Genomic DNA, 12,678 nt, shown 5'->3' with positions numbered 1-12,678 from the left:
TTTAATTAACTTTAGAAATGTATTTTACAGTGTAGTCTTTATCAATTTTTCTATTTAGCTATTAACACTTATGTTTTACCTTCAACAGCCCATTATCAAATTTCTATTGAGTCAGGCTTTGGTACATAGGAAAGATCTTGATACATCTAGCAAGCAGTTAACCTCTTACCCCACATCCTCCTGTAACTCTGATTATGATGAATGAGTGGTTAGTTCTAAGCAATTCTGTTTTATGTCAATAAATGAATCAAACAGACATTGGTATATGTGCATTAGGGAGACGGAGAAAATGAAGCTGTCTGTAGGCATTTTACAACCCTCACCCTTTTAACTAATGCGATTCAAAAAGTTAATGCTCATATCAACTGTTGGTATTCTCTATGCATACCACTGAATAAGAAGTCCTTCACATCATTTGCATAGTAATGTACAGCGTGGCTGAAGAAAGTTTTCTTTACAGCTTTCCTAAGATCTAGCTGCTAAGAGACCTACAGCTTTGGTTTTGCAATGAACAACTGTTTCTTCCAAAACTATTCTTCAAATGCCTATCACTACAGAAAACCTGCAGGATTCTGTCCAAGTATGGACTTGTACAAATACTTAGCTTCCACGTTCTTATTTCAGCTTCCTAGCATAAATATTTCCTAACAGATACCTCTCTCAAGCACTTTGTACAACCTGAACTGCATATTTTATTCTTGCAGAAAAAGAAATATTTGATTGAGGATTTCCATTTTTTGCTTACTGAATTTGCAGAAGATTTTTTTAGACAGCAGATAGATTTAGAGCAGCATACTTATGGAGCAGCAGTGGAGCAAGGAAGTCCTTGTGTTCAGAGCACAATAATCCTTTGAATGAGAATTTCTAGCAGCGCCTCCACTAAATGGTTAAACTTCATCAAAGCTACATACACATCTCCATCTTTATGCAGTACATCAGGAGCCTTCTGGATGGTTCTCACCCCTCTGTGGTGTCCTTATTTGACTAGTTCAAAATACTCGGGTGGCACAACAATATGATGAGCCCTTTGGGTTAATATTGATGCAAATTGTTATTTTTATATTATCTCTTGTGTCATATATTTCATTCTTCATTAATAAAAATACTGAAGAAGCTATGTTAAAAATCAAAATCTTGGAAGTCTTCTAGGTGCGCTATTTGCTTACTGTAGGAAAATCTGGCTAAAATGAGTACAATACCTACAGCTTCCACAGCATGAGCACACTGTATATCTATTTATTTACCAAGAAACAGTCTGTACAGCAAATAAAGAAGCAGCCAAAATAACATCTGCTGCACTCTGAAGGTAAATGGCGACTCAGATAGGAACATGCTTCAGTGCCAGCATCGTGCAATAGAAAGGCCTACTAGGAGAACCAGAAGTCCCTAGATGACCTTCCACAACCACACAGCTTTAGAAAAATTCACACAGAGGAGTCCATCAGACATCCCAGCAAGAGGCAGAGGTAGGAGAGGAGGGGCATGAGACACTTGGATACAGAAAAAAAAAAAAAAAAAATTAAAAATGTTAATTTTGCTTGGATTTCTGTCATGTTCTCACCAGAGGGATGTTCCAGCCACCTTTCTCTCTCCAGTCTTTTTTCCTACACACTCCTCTCTTCAGGTACAACTGCACAGCACTGGACAGTGGAAGTGTACTCTTTCATTGTGCCCACTCTAGCGAATGTACACAGACATCTGCACGCCAGGCATTACTCAAGTTTAAAGAAATGTCCTTCTCCCTTCCGTTTTGTTTCTACACAACTGAATGTCTCTGAAATACATCTACTATAAGTACACAAGAACTTTTTTTCTTATGAGAAAAATTATGTACTACTGTAGCTTAAGCACTGCATAAAACCCAAGTCAATTTTCTACTACATCAGTTTCTTTTCACCACTTGTAAAATAATCCCAAGAAAACAGAGCTTCTTGCTGAGGGGCTAGATCACAGTGCAGCCACATCATTTTACATTGGCATGTCACAAAATGTTAGCAGGACAGTAGGTAGAAGAGGAAAATGACCTCTGATACTTCCAGCACAAAAATGTTAAAAAGTCACGGGTACTGCACCAAACAGAGCTTCCAGTAAGGCACCCCTTTGCTTTCTAAATGGGTCTAATTGGTCAGATGGTGTAAACAAACAGTCTCTACATTTTAAATAAAACACTCCAAATCAAACTAAACAAGTATAAAAGTTGCCTTCACAATCAAACTGAGGAAGAATGAGTTTGAAGCAGAAAGTACTCTGACAATATGCTGATTGAAGTGTTAGAACTGACACAGTTTACCTTCTCACGTTACCAGTTTGTTCTGTGTTGTGATGTATGATTATGTGTGTGTCCCCTTCACATTTATATTTTTGATGTGAAACCTTTCAAAAAATTGCTCCTGCTTTTCATTGAAGAGCTATTCTAGCAAAACACTGGAGTAAGTTTCGTTGGCTTTACCACAATTCACATCAGATTCTTTCTCCCCGTGTCAGTGTTTTCACTTTGCACTCACATCACAATAAAATGTTTGCAAAAAAAATGAAGTGGTAATAATAAGTATGTATAATTGCTGATGTACAAGTAAAATTCATTTTACATGAATGCTATTGGAGGGCATTTATTTTACCTTTTGCAACTTTAAATAACCATTGCAGTTTCCTACTAGACAAACCTACTTGAGAACAGTTAAATAAATTAAACCATGTCAAGACCACATTCTGGAAAAAAAAGTAACCTTCAGTTAGGACAATTACTCTGTGGGCATAACACAAAAGCACAAATGTCAAATTTTCCATGAAAGTTACTTTTGTATGAATCATCAATCCTGTTTTCTCCTGAACAAAAGTAGCCAAATATGACAAAGAAAAAAAAGAAGTTGTCTGAACTGGATGATCCAAGTAATTACATGTTACAGCAGAATGCATTTATGACAAAACTTTCAAAAATTTGAGGAAAAAGTTATTATAGCTCCTAGTTGAAATAGCTGTGGTATAGACCTATAGCACTATTTTGCTGATCTTGTTGTATTCCCATATTCAAACCAGATTGTTTTAAAGATTAATCCTTCCTAGCATTGATCTAAAGTCCTTCTATCTGGAGTACAGATCAAACAAACGCTGCAAAAATAGGCCTGAGCACTATAGCACAACATTTTTAAGTTGTACACTTCTCTTATCATTTTTAAGTGCTGCACTGAATTGAATCTTCTCAGAACTGTTTATACATACAAACATTTTGTCTTCCACACCAACCCCCAAAGACTCCATCTTATACAGTATTATCTCCTTAGGGCGGTTTTTGTTCAATCTCATGTCCTGATCCAGTTCTCATCAGCTTCCACAGTCAACTCACATGAATAAGTATTTGCAGAAATAAAGCTTTTAAACTGAAAGATCCTTGAGGTAACAGCCTGTCCTATCCGTGTATAGAGCACAGTGAAAATTTATGACACTGTACATATTACTCTTGCTGAATACTAAGAATCTATATCTGCTGAACTGAAACTTAAAGAACGTTTTCAAGATAAGACAGGTACAATGGAAATGATTTAAGATCTAAACTTGTATTCATATAGGACATATACTTCAATCCTGCTGTCAGCACGTGAGGAGACACTGAGCTGTATCATTCAGTTGTACATCCTACATTTTATTTTCAGCTTATATGAATGTAGGATTTGTGTATGTTCCCAAATATACAGTGCTAAACATCAAAGCAAGTCCTTTAATTGAAGAATACAATCAGTCAGCAGCAGTATTAGCTGTCAGCGTGACTGAACTCTAAATTTGACTAAATTTGTTCAGACTGAACTTCCAAATTTGCAGAAAATATCTACAAAAGACAAGACTGCAGTTCATTTAATAGTTCTTTTGTAGAGTTATTTACTTGGCTTCTTTGGTAAGAATACTAGGCCCTGTACTAAAATTTCTTCTCCAAAAGGCAATGTACAGTTCTTTGATTATAGTCCACATTGCTCAATACAGTTCAGCTACTTATTTGGCTGATCTAAACACAAACATTGTTTCAAAAGTGCATTTCATGTCTTTTTTTTTTTTTCTAGTTCTCACCAGAGAGCATTGTTGTAAAGGCAAGATTCAGATCAGGAGTCCATACAAAACTATTAGAGCATGTCCAAAGAAGGGCAACAAAGATGCTGAAGGAGGGCAAGAAATATGAGGAGTGGCTGAGGCCCATTGGTCTGCTCAGTCCAGAGCATAGTAGGCTGAGGAGAGGCCACATGGCAGCCTACAGCTCCTCACAAGGAGCTCTGCTCTCTGTGAAAGCGAGAGGATCTGAGGGAACGGCATGGAGCTGTGTCAGGGGAGGGGCAGGCTAAGTGTTAGGAAAAGATTCTACACCAGAGGATGTTCAGGCACTGGAACAGGCTCCTCAGGAGAGTGGTCATGGTGCCACGCTGCCAGAGTTTAAGGAGCATTGGACAATGCTCAGACATAGGGTTTGGATTTGGGGTGGTCAGGTGTGGGGCTAGGAGTTGGACTTAATGATCCTTGTCAGGTCTTTTCCAGCTCCAAGTGTATTTTATAATACTATAATACAATTACTAAAGCACTTTGTAAGTTCACACTACTGCATGAGCATAAATTAAACAATACTTAACGCCTTCTCATCCAACTAGCCTGTTAAGCACAAACATGTTCATCGTGAATCTACTACAGTATTTATTCCATTGCTTTGACTAGAAAGCATGCTGATTATTGAAGTACAAATAGGTATTGTTTGTATTCACTGATATATTACTGTTTCCATTCATAGATCAGAAAAAAATGAGGCATGGGAAAGCCCAAGTGATTGCTTGAAAAACCACATAGTAGCAAAGCCAGGAAAAGTTGCATAAAATTCCTTGCTGTCTATTTAGTAATCACCCCATAACTTTACACTGCCAGCTCAAAACTTTTTTTCAAAGGTTGTACTTTAAAAAAATTATTTTTATAACAATTTTTTTTCTTTAAATATGACTGACAATGTTCATTAAAAAGATGCAGATGTCTACTGACCTATAAATGAAGGAAACTACAAATATAATAGTGAGGCCACATATGAAAATAAACATTTGTAAAGAGGAAGGGTTCAGTACAAATTGAACGCATTTCCATATTGAGAGGAGAAACAGCCATATTTTTCCCTGATGAATGTAGTTCTGTGAACATCTTTTTTCCACAAATGATTGAATAAATATTTATTCATAAACTATATTTGCGACTTAAGAGAACAGGCTGCATAGATTGGTTTCATTTATACTACATCATACAAGAGGTATTGCAATAATTTATATCATGACAAGTCTAAGTCCCATTAGATTCTCCTTATTATACTTGACTAAAGCTGAAGACTATCCAAAACAGCAATTCTGAAAGCTTTCTATTCATTGCATAAATAAGTGTCTTACTCTCATATCCTCTCCTCTAACTTTCCCTTTCTCAAAGCATTTATGCAGAGATCTAGTCCTATTTACTTTACTTGAACTTGGGCATATGCTTAACCATATTCTTGGGCCATGGCCTAAATGACTACACTCTCGGTCATTTTGCTGCAACCATAAAGGTCAGCTTTCTCCAGTTTAAATATAAATACATTCCCAATTCAACAGATACCAGTTGTTCTAGTATTTCCTCCATTAACCCATGTAACTTTTCCTCTAAAAGTCCTGTCAGTCTTGAATCGAAGCCTCAGTTCACTTCCAGAAACAATTTGCTTCACAACAGCAAGACGCACTGATATAGTTAGCAACAATTGTAACTGATGTGTTATACTCTCATGAGTATTATAAAAAGAGATGAAATGAAGCCTGAAATAATGTGAATATATATTGTTAAATCAAGTATCTGTAGCCCTCGTGAATAAGTTGCTTAAGTTGGTAGCAAAAACAAACTACAGAACGTTTGTAAGTAGTGAAATGCATTTCTTAATAAAAGAAGAATTTAAACCTACGATATTACAATACATAGTTTTAAATAGTTTCCGTTTGTTGTGTTGAGACAGTATCAGAAAGAGGCACACAGCAGGAAAATCATTCAATGAATACTTACAAATACACAAGAAAATCAGCCCCAGCTCCCAGAAATCACTGGTAGGTTGCTTTTGAATTCATGAAACTGTCCTGAAAATATAAAAGGGGGGGAGGGAGTTAAAACAAAAGAAAGCTCAGAATCGATGTTACCTTTTTTTATTATTGAATAATTATGATTTTTAACTATGTACTAAATAAAGCAGCACACAATACTGTTGTGACTATTTCAGCCAAGTAATTTACACAGAATCTGTTTCCAGGAAGCCAATACCAAGAGAAACAATTATTTCATTGTTCTACACCTCATGCCATAGCAACCCAGTCCATTGCAGCTTATAGAAACTGTCATAAACGCAAGCATGGTTATCTTTTAATAAGAGAAATAGTTTTGAGGCTTTCTTTGGATTGCTGTTTTTTGTTGTTGTTGTTGCTGCTGTTTTCTTTAGCATGTTACAGAACACTCATTACATTTTAAAAGTATTTTGTTAGTAGCATTTTGCAGCTTGACTGGTTTAAAATATTACTGTTTGGGCATCTTTCACAGGAACCTGTCTGGGGCAAAATTTATACAGAAAGACAGTCTGACAATTTTGTTCTGGTATGGTCTAGATCCCAGTCAGAAGCTTAATCTAAGTACAATGTGTTCACTATAAGGCATGATTAAATCCAACATTCTTTTTCCTGCGTACCTCTCAGTTCTAGCTGGAAAGGTAGCAGATGCAACTCAAACCCACAGAGCTCGCCTTATAAAATTCTTTAACTAGCACAATGACTCACTTTATGCCTCTAAATATCCATGGTTTCCTCTCTCCAGAACCCCCATGCATTAGAAGGTAGTTCAGTAGTTTATTTTTATTGTTTGGTCTACATACAGCACATTTTTAGTTCTTAGGAAAACAAAGAAACTTTGTTGCAGAGCCCTTGTTTTCTTTCCAAAATGTGAGGATGGATATGGGTAACATTAAACTGAAAATAGTAATGGATCCTGGGCAACTAGTTCAGGTCAAAACCTTTTTGTTCTCCAGAAGCTATCTGATTAATTTACAGTTCATAAAACAGTGGGTGTAAGCTTAGTTTAAAAACATGTAACTATATTTAAGATGAAATCATCACTTTTATTAGCCTCCGGTAATCTTTAAGAAACACCTTCCCACAACATTTCTGTATCCTGAAGTACACCAGCCAGTACTGCACATTGCCTAGAGACAAGGCGAAAATACCAAACTTATCTTGATGTAGAATATCCTCTCCTTATTTCGTACACCCACCCTGAAGTGCATATTATTCATTCCAACCTAGCCTTCCCCCATCCAGAAAGTACACATTTAATTGTGTCTTCTCTCCTGTAATACCAACAGAAAGTCAACAAATCTCATTTGCTGTATCAATGCTGTGTTATTATATATTTTAAAAGCAAGTCTGAATCTCATTATCAGCTGATTTATGCCATTAGTGCGCTTTGGAGCCACCAATTAAACAAGGACAGTGGTTCATAAGGTCACAGTTAATTAATCTGAAAGAGTATAAATACACTTTAATGCACACCACCTCATGCAGAGAATTTAGGAACAAAGCACCAAATCTCTATTCTGTACAAGCAATTAGGGGGAAAGGTTAAATATACAAAATTTGAAATTTAGCTCTAGCATTCTGTTAACCTACCAGGAAAAAGTTTCATTTGGGAAAAAAAAAAAAAGTCTTGCAGAATAAGACATATGGCCTTGGTTCTTAGGGCAACAACATGAGTAAGACAGACAGAAAAGGGTTCAGTGACCGTGAGCAAATTAGGGTATTTTCTTCAGATAACACCTTGAAACTGGGAACTTACTTAATATACAGCCAGTAGTGTGGAATAAAACAAAAACCCAGCCCCAAAAAGCCCAGTCTTCTCAAAATAGAATAACATGAGGAGGACTGTTGTTTAGTACATCATAAACACTATCAAAAATTACTTTTTTCTTCAGCCACATTTCCTTGGTAATTATAATAATATAGTGCATTATGTGCAGGGCATTCAAAAGAAATCAAATAAGGGTTCTGTGATAGCAATATTCTGCAAACACAACCAGAATATCAGTAAAATTACATAAATACTAATTGATCAGAAACATTTATATTGAAAATTCAAGAGGTACCTGGTGTTTAGAAGAAGGAAAATGACACCTGTTTTCACTACTTTGACTCATTTTACATTTCTGGCTCAATAAACAACACACCAAAAAATCTTCAGACATAATTAAATGAATAAGTTGCATTTTTTTTCCTCCCCTCTTCTATATCTATGGTTCTAATATTCCATAATGAGCCTTGCATTGTTCTCTTATTTTAGATCTCCCTTTTTGAGCTCCATGTAAAAAGCCCTCTTTCCATCAAACACTAACATCATGATGTTTAATACAAAATTTCCATTAGCTGTACCCTATGCAATCTACGTATGTGGATGACTAACAGTGTACAGTCCCTGCGATTGATAAAAGACTTGCATTATGTTTTTTTAAAGCTTTTGAGAGGCCAGCATCCACTGTTGTTAAGAAGAAAGACCTAGCCTTTTCAGAAATCTAGTCCATATTCTATTGGCTTAATCTGTTTTTGCTGTCACTTTTAATGTCTCAAGTTGAACTCAAAGTGACCACACAGGTGAACAATTTCTGCAGAAAAATATACAAGAACAATGTGGGTTTTTTTTAAAGTATTCTGTTGATTCAGTTGGTACAAGTCCCATCAGAAAATTCAGCCAGGCACTTTGCAGTCAGAACGCTCTCAGAACATTCTCAGTACCTGCAGCTATTTTAGATGCTCGTTTGGAAAGCTTTTTGCATCTTTATCTCACAAAAAAAGGGGAGAAGCAAAGCTGTAAGAGCACATTATGTCTGGATTTCAGGTGCTTTTTGTTCATCTTGCAAATACATATCGAGACCAAGAGAATCCTGGACTTAAAACAGATTAAGAACGTCAGTATGCTTTCACTGCTACAAACCAAGGAAAATTCCATAAATAGTGGAATTTATTTGCTTATAAAGTCAATTATAAAATAGTTCTCTTTCTTCCTAAACACTGTCAGCTCTAATGATTCCAAGAGATTTCAGTTTTCTTGATATTTTACTACTTCTGGCCCACCATACTAATTCTATAAAATCTTTCATTAACGTATTTTGATTCTTCTAAGATACAGCCTCTACAGGTAGCCTGTATTTTCTGTGCACAAAAGTGAGCACAAAGGGAGCCTGCAAGTAAAAAATGGAAGCAGTTATTTAGTAAAAAGCATGGCATCGTGTTATATCATTTGAGAATGTGGCCTATCATTGTGGGCTTCTGGGACTAAAATACGTACCATTCAACAGCTGTTAAAAAACTGTTTTCAGAATGATAGCATGATGTGAAATGAGAATAAAGAACAATACAGAAATGAAGTTATACATTTAGGGCCTGAATCATCACAATTTCACACACCAAATGTGCAAAATTTCACAATTAAAACAACATTAATGATCTGTAGGCTCATAGCTACAATCACAAAAATGAAGGGGCAGAAGGTTGATTATGATGAAACCTTTTGAGTTGGAATTCTACAAATTTCACTTAATTGAGGTAAAGGGCACAGTTTCAAGACTATTCACTGAAGGCTGATTTACCTGCACACAGAAAACTCTTCATACACAATCTTTTTGAGATAGGAAAGAAAATAAAGTAACCACTATAGATGAGACTTGCTACAGAAGATATAAGACAAATCCTGTTGCTGTCCTCTTTTGTCACTTCTTCTCAGTGGCCTAGGATTGTATTTTACTGCCCTTGCTCTCTTCTTAAATTGTTTACTCTCTCTTGTTACATTCATTATTGCCACCCCGCAAAAAAAAAATCACTTTACATTTTATAATACTCTCAGCAATTATCCTCATTTGGATTTGTGTATTCTGCAACTGACATCCCAGCCAAGTGATCTAGCGAAGGAGGAATCAGAGCATATTATCTGTTAGGACACTGGTCTTTTTGAAACGTTGCGTCACTGTGAGGTAACAGTAAGAACATGGTGCATGAGATAAACATTGGTTGGGACGGAGCTCTGAACTCAGAACTCTGGCCTCAGCCACTTTTTTGCTACAGATTTTCTTCACAACCTTCAGCAAGGGACATCCTTTGTGATTCCTACCTCCTCATTCATAAAAAGGAACCAGTATTTCTTCCTTTTGTAAGAGCAGCGCTCTGCCCTTCTACGTATCAGAAGCTGTTACGTCATTATTACAGAAATCAGGCTAACAAAACACACCTAAAATAGGATTGCAACTCCACAGTTGCTTTGCAGGGAGATGTGAGCTCACTCTGCCCACACTACGAGATGTCTGGCCACAAAACCCACTCTAATCCAGTTTAGCTATGGTTAGCACTTACGTAAACTACATGAATTCCAGTTTAGAGCAACCTCACATCTGTCTACAAAAAGCATGTTGACATACGCATACAATAGATGGTGCTTTTGTAAACAGCCTCTTAAAAAAGGAACCCCAGAAGCATCACCATTTCTGCCAAAGCCCACGGCGTGGTTCACAACACAGTTGTCCCATTGTCTCTCCCAAAAGGATATCGCTCAGTAGTGACACATGATCTTGCAGTACTGTATTAAATAACTGGCTACAAGCACTTTTAACGATCCCTTCTGTAAAGGGATACGTATTTGAAAAACGTGCATTATGTATTCAACAGGCAGCTTGTGAAGGCTGCATCTCTGCATATCCATGAAGTATTCAATCACTATAGGACCTGAGCCTATAGTGAATGAAATATAGAATGAAAAATAAACATCTGGATCATAGGATAGCATTGGGCTAAGACCAAAAAGGACTAAAAAAATGCACTGTTCCTGCTCAATGACTAATTTAAATGCATTACCATACCTGCCACTAAAATTATGAGAATTGCTCCAAAAGTAATGCCTCCTAATTTATTATGTTGGCTCACAGTGTCAGAGGTGGATGTTGGTGGTACAGCAGCAGAGGTTAGACCTTCCCAACAATATTGCACTACATGGTGTTGGCATGTGACAGATAGCAGCACAAGAGCAATCTGGCAAAATGGCATCTGACACGGAAATGCAGATGAAGCAAAGGTGTGTCTCTGAATTCCTCCATGCAGAAAAAATGGCACCCACTGACATTCATCAATGCTTTCTGGAGACCAAAAAGAGGATGTGAGCACATTGAGGTAGTGGGCGGTGCATTTCAGCAGTTACAAGAACTACAGTGGATCATCTCCATTGGCACCGATTTTCATAAGCATGGCATGCAGGGTATTGCTCGTTGCTGGTGAGAATGTATAGCTAATGGTGACTGTTGAAAAATGGAGTTTTGTAGCAGGGAGTTTGCTCTACTAAATAGTGCTATTGTGCTCTTTGTTGTAGTTCCCATGGTAATAAATAAGACTCGTTACTTTCAAAGTGACCTATGTCCACTTGAAATGACCAAAAATATCTAATCCAACTTGAAAATGAAATAGTTATATATGTATTTATTCTTTCATATGCTAGGAAGAAGACTAGCATTTCAGATCTGATAAGCTTTATACCAAACACTTTCAAGTAGATAAAAGCCACAAGACATACACTATGCTACCTGGAAGGCTGAAGGAAGAGGAGGAACTCCGCCTATAACTCATGGGTTAGAGATAGCAAAAAACCTCCATGATAGCCCATGGTACGCTGGTAAGTGCAGCACCAGCTCACTGCCACTCACATGAAGGAGCTATGACACTTTGGAAATGTTTGTGAGCTACATGCTTTTTTTTAATAGCCACATGTTGGGTCATTCCTAATCATTGTGATTGAATTAAAGAAAACAGAGAAAGCTTTCAAAGCAGTTATGCTTCTGTATAGATCCACACGCTGAAGAGAATGCAAGGGAAATTAAGCCCAGACTGAGAGTTACAGCATTACAAGCCCGGAGAAATACAGCTTGTGATCCCAATACCAGGACCTCTTTCAGTGCATGGTACTATTAGAAGGTATATCAAATCCAGAGTTTCACAGCAAATGCAATCTGAACTTGGAAGCAGCATTGTGCAGAGGATGTGCCTTTAAGATGGCACGCAGGATCACCCTTCAGAGGCTTACATTTGCCACACAGTCATTGAAATCAAAGACAGAAGGGCCACGGCTGCAGTTCTGGCATTGAGCTGCAATGTAACATTTAACAAATTTTCACTCCCTTCTCTCTCAGTGCCTTAAAGGTACTTTCACTGTTTGGAATGGTAGCTTTTTAATCCCTTCCTATGTGCATACAGGGACTTGCCATTGTAACAGGGCCTCAGGGCACTACTGTAATACAATCCCAAATGAGTTCTCTGGATACAACTTTAACACAAAATAACAACAGTGTTTTTGCTTATTACATAACATTATCATTATGTAAAACCATGTTATATAAGAAAACAACACATAGCATGTTGACATATTTTTTCTTGGAAAAAAATGGAATTAAAATTAACAATTAACTGTTAGCAGGTTTTGGCTCCTTTTATCTTTTGACAATGTAACATATGTCAGGTTTCCTACTACTGCACATTCAGGACATTGTTTAAAGTAAGTTCACTGAAGAACTGGCTTACTTTCTTTAAAATACATTCTTACAGCTCAGCTGCCTTACAGAAAAGGACAGTATAGATAGAA

The 12,678-nt window shown here is 36.9% G+C and overlaps 1 protein-coding gene across 2 annotated transcripts in view; it reads right to left on the bottom strand.

Annotated features, from left to right (window-relative positions):
* SOX6 (SRY-box transcription factor 6) overlaps positions 1 to 12,678 on the bottom strand; it is a 366,568-nt gene that overhangs the window by 309,655 nt on the left and 44,235 nt on the right. The window contains exon 2 of one of the 2 annotated variants that reach the window (XM_042881831.1): positions 6,040 to 6,110. The gene's annotated coding sequence lies outside the window, so the exon portion shown is untranslated. Of the gene's footprint in view, positions 1 to 6,039; positions 6,111 to 12,678 lie in introns of those variants that run through there. The other variant, XM_042881833.1, reaches the window with a different exon arrangement.

Source organism: Lagopus leucura, unplaced genomic scaffold (assembly GCF_019238085.1).
Source record: "Lagopus leucura isolate 7727_CA_CO unplaced genomic scaffold, USGS_WTPT01 Super-Scaffold_100033, whole genome shotgun sequence".
In the NCBI taxonomy this organism is placed as follows: domain Eukaryota; kingdom Metazoa; phylum Chordata; class Aves; order Galliformes; family Phasianidae; genus Lagopus; species Lagopus leucura.
Note: the sequence above shows the minus strand (reverse complement) of the source record. Positions and strands in the feature narration are given on the sequence as shown.